Raw genomic sequence first — 4,791 nt, forward strand, 5'->3', positions numbered from 1 at the left:
CTCACTAGGACCAGTTCCAAAATATTCATCTCTTCTGCGATTCTGATTCCATCAGAATCCTAAAGATTCTAAAGATGGTTGCGAGCCTGCAATGTTTCCTTTTGTTATGGAATAAAATGCTTCTGAAAGCTGCTATGTGTGAGTTTACAGAAGAAAAAAGACAAGCTACTTGAGAATATGATATTGGGAAATCCAAAAAATCCCACTCCCCTCCTTGAGTCTGCCCTGCCTCGATCATGAATGTACTGCAGGCACTGGGTCAGCACATGAATAGAAAGAGAGACATTCTTTGGCCAACACACATAATAATCTGCACAAGGACAGAGAGCTGCAGCTCCAGCCCAGCCCCACACATGGCTCTGGGAGCGCCCACACGCCCGGCAGGGCTCACACAGCAGCACCAGCTGCAGCTCAGCCCTCGCTACAAATGCCCCTGTAGGAAGGATTCTTCCCAGGAAAAGGAGCACTCAAACTTGGCCAACACAGGCTCACAATGCTCATCCTCACTAAGGGGGGGGGGAAGACTTTAAAAAATTATTTCTTTACTAAGAATAATTAAATGATTAATTAATACTGAAATGAGTTCAATTAAAGAAGCTTTTGCTTCTGAGCCATGTAACAACGATCAAAAGCTCCCAGCCCCTTTGGTTCCCATTCAAGGGAGTTACCTGAGCAGAGGGAGATCTTTCAGACATGGACCTCCTGATCTCCCGAATCATTTGCTCGACTGCAAGGCCCAGATCTGCTGGTGGCCATTGCTCTTCCTCAGGTGCGCTCTGTGATGACCTGGAGGCCATTGGTGCTGCACAACCTGCACGGCCAAGTGGAGCACTGGGTGCTGAAGTGCCTGGGGTGGCTGCAAGAATCCAAACAGAATGATCACACTCCACAATGTGGCTCTGGGACACAGAGTTCTACGGGTGCTATAGATCAAACATCACAGGAAGGAAGCAGGAAAAAAAAGGCAGAGAATTTTTTGGCCTCTTAAGTGCCCCCTCTTAATAGTCTTGACAATTGCTGGCTGAGAATGACAGAGCCTTGTGGAAAAATACTTCAAACAGACACTTTTAATTACATTTTAGAAAAACAAGGCTACAACTGTTTTCCTACCTCGTGGGTCCAAAGCCGGGGGCTGGGGCTGCTGCTCCCTGTGCAGCTGCTGGAAGCTGCAGGGCTGGAGCCGGAGCACCTCCCGGTCGAGCGGAGGCTGCTGCCCCCCGTAGAGCTCCTGCAAGCGGCTGGGGGGCCCCTCCTGCCCGAGCGGCAGCGGCCGCTCCCCGTGCAGCCCGAGCAAGCGGCAGGGCGGGATCCCGAGCACCTCCCGCTCGGCGGGCGGCGGCCGCTCCCCGTAGAGCTCCTGGAAGCGGCTCGGCCCCTCCCGCCGGGCCGGCAGCGGCCGCTCCCGGTGCAGCAGGTGGAAGCCGCAGGGCGGGCGCCGGGCGAGCAGCGGCCGCTCCCCGGGGCGCTGCTGGAGGCGGCCGGGCCGGGGGCTGCGCAGCTCCCGCCGGGCCGGCAGCGTCCGCTCCCGCTGCAGCAGCAGGAAGCCGCTGGGCGGGCGCCCGGGCGGCAGCGGCGGCCGCTCCCGGGGCAGCGGCTGGAAGCGGCCGCGCCCGTGCCGCCCGTCCGGCAGCGGCCGCGCCCCGGGGAGCTGCCGGGAGCCGCGGGGCGGGCGCCTGCGGCGCTCCCGGCCCGCCGCCGGCCGCCGCCTGTCGGCCGCGCTCCGCCGCCTGAGGCGCAGCAGGAGGTCGGGGCGGTCGCGGCGGAAGCAGGGGCTGCTGTAGTGCAGCCAGCCCCCGGCATCGCCCGGCGCAGCCGCGCCCAGCCAGCCCGGCACCTTGCGGAAGCCGTAGCGGTACAGCTGCCGGACGAAGCTGCGGAACTGCGTGGCCCTGAAGGGGCGCGGCACCGGCCCCGCCCCAGCGCCACCGCCCCCGGGGGCGGGGCCCGGGCTGAGCAGCTCCCGCTCGAAGAGGCAGCGGTCAACGAGCAGCCCCCGGGCCCGGCTGTCCCAGCGCACGGAGCGGACGCGGGGGCTGTTCAGCAGGCGCCACAGCTTGGCGGGGAAGGCGCTGGCGCTGAGCCCGGCGGGCAGCGGCAGCTCCGCCATGGCTCCGATCGCCGCCTGTGGCCGCAACGCCCGCGGCGCAACGGCCGCGGCTGCGCCGGCGGCGCGCGGCCTGAGGGGGGCGCTGCGCTGGCGCCCGGCGCGGCCCCGGCGCGGGCCGGACTTGGCGGGGACGAGCGCGGCAGAGCCGGGGCTGCGGGCACAGCGCGGGCGGGGCGCCTCCCGGCGCTGGCCGGGCTCCGCACGGCACGGCACGGCACGGCAGGACTCGGCGGGCAAGGCGGGCAGGGAAGGGCAGGGCGGGGCACTGAGAGCAGCGGCGGGCTCTGTCCCCATGCTGCATCCCGTGCCTGGGTCACCATCGGTGACAGGGAGGAAGGACATTGCTCTGTCTGGGCTGGGGAATGGATGAAAGGGGGGCATTAGAAAACATTCATTTGGTCTCCTTTTCAGCAGACTGGCTCTTTTTATCTCCCATGTCTGCCTGTCTTTGGCAGAGTTGGCACATTTCTCGTGATTTGGAGTCAGCTACAGCAGCAGGAAGGGGCAGCAATTTTGTCAGCATTGTCATCCAAGCTAAAGTGCTGGCCTGTGGATGGATATTACTCTACCCAAGGAATTGTAATGCCTGGGCAATAAGACAATGTTGCCCCATCACCCTCCCTGGTTTTCCCCCTCCTGCTTCGCTTCTTTTTGGTGCCAAGGCAATGAGGAAATGCTTGAGCTGTGCTAAAAGCTGTAGCTGTGCTGAAAGAAGCATTTACTTTGTAACAGGGGATGGGAATGAAGCGCTTTCCAGAAACCAGCAAATTTAGCAGAACAAGCTAACTGCAAATGGTAACCACTTGGTGTTTGAGCAGACAATCTTGTAGAATGTGCAGAAATGAGAGGTGAGAAGTTCAAGCCCGAGGAAGCTTTCTGAGCCTTCATCCAAAATGACCAGCAGGAGAGTGATGACCACCTTGTGCAGAAACTGCAAGTGTGCCACAAGGGCTTTTTAATCGTGTAATTAGAAAATATGCTACAATGTGAGGTTAGGAAAAGTTAATGTGCCCATGAAGTAAAAAAAAAAAAAAGTGTAAAACTAGTACTGTGTGAATAACGGGCGAGTGAGTTTGTGGTGGAGCTATCCCCGTCACTGCTGGTGATGAACAAACCAATACCTGCCCTATGGACCCCACACTATGGAGCACTGTTTTATTACCTACTTTTTGGGCACCAATTAATGGCCTAGAGTTGTGGGGAACTCACGCTGGTGTCTTCCCAGATGGTGTTGCACTTTTCTTTCCTCGGGAATCCCCTCTTCTTCCCCCCATCTGGGGAGAGTTCCAATGCAAATGCCTCCTGCAGCCAGCTCTTGTCACTGTAGACTGACAAAGGAGACCTTGCAATGGAGAGAGACTCCCTAGAGCTGCTGTGGAGAGCTGAAGGGGGAAGCTTTGTCCCTCAGCCTTGAAGTCTTGTTGGGGAGTTGCTTGTGCTCTGGGGGACGCACACCAATGATGTTTATCCATGCCTGCAGGTTCATTCCTGAGCTTCCTGACGTGCCACAGAGACATTGGGGCTGTCATGTTGGGGAATAAATTTCAGTCTGGGAACTTCTTGAAATCTTGAAATGCTTCAGTTATTTTTTTTTTTTTTAGTTTTTTTTAGGGGTTTTTTTGTGTGGTTTTTTTTTTGTTTTGTTTTGTTTTGTTTTGTGGGTTTTTTGTTTGTTTGTTTTTTTGTTTGTTTGTTTGTTTTGGTTTGGTTTTTTTTTGGTTTTGGTTTTGGTTTTTTTTGTGGTTTTTTTTTTTTTTTTTTTGGTTGTTTTTTTTTTTTTTTTTTTCCCTGCAGAAATATTGCCATAATCTTTTGCTTCCAGAGAATCTTCTCCATGTCTTTAGGAAAATTCCCACTGCTAGGCTCCCAGATTAGGCCAATTCCCAGGTTCCTTCCCACACTGAGGTGTAGCCCATGTTTTCCACTCTCCAGCTGGAACAGAAGAAAGCAGAGAGTTTGCTGTTGTGGGAGAGCAGCTTCTCTTTCCTGCCTGCTTTCCCTTTGGGACAGGTCGGTGTGTGCTCATTAGATAAAGGCAGGTTTAAACTCTGGAGGAGTTGTGTTCCAAACTGCTCCCTCCTCGAGCTCTTCTGTGGGCATCCTTGGACAAAAGACCTCTTGGTGGGAGCTCCCAGTGGCAGGTTAAGGAAGGAGGTTGACATTTCAGGGCTGTGACTGCTGAAAGCAGCTGGTTTCCAGAGGTGTCCAGAGCTGGGAGTGGCTCCTTTTCTCAGCTGCCTGCAGAAAAGGAAGTTGCCAAGTGAGAATTTCATTTGCAGAGATGGCCATCAGGGATTTTTCCAAGAGATTGGCTGGCAGAGAGGCAGGTCTGGTGCTAAAGTGGCTGTGTGTTTGTTTTGATGGTAGGGAGGGTCGGAGATGCAGACACAGACACCAGCTGGAGGAATAGTGTCATTTACTGCAATGCAAAAGTGCAAGAGAGAGTCAGAAAAGGAGAAGCCAAGCAATGCACCCCAGCATTATTACAAAAGGTTGCCTCTAGTGGTTAAGAAAGACACATCAGCAGATGCCCCAATACTTTCCCCTTCATCCAGAGTGGCACATCAGCTGGGGGAAGCTGTCCCAGCCAAGCCCTGGAGAGCCACGGCTGGGAACTGGGAAATCCTGCGGAGCCTCCACCTTTGGCGGCCACGAGGCTTCCGAGTGCGCTGTGAGAGCAGCCC

The sequence above is a fragment of the Passer domesticus genome, unplaced genomic scaffold, assembly GCF_036417665.1.
Source record: "Passer domesticus isolate bPasDom1 unplaced genomic scaffold, bPasDom1.hap1 HAP1_SCAFFOLD_63, whole genome shotgun sequence".
Classification (NCBI taxonomy): Eukaryota; Metazoa; Chordata; class Aves; order Passeriformes; family Passeridae; genus Passer; species Passer domesticus.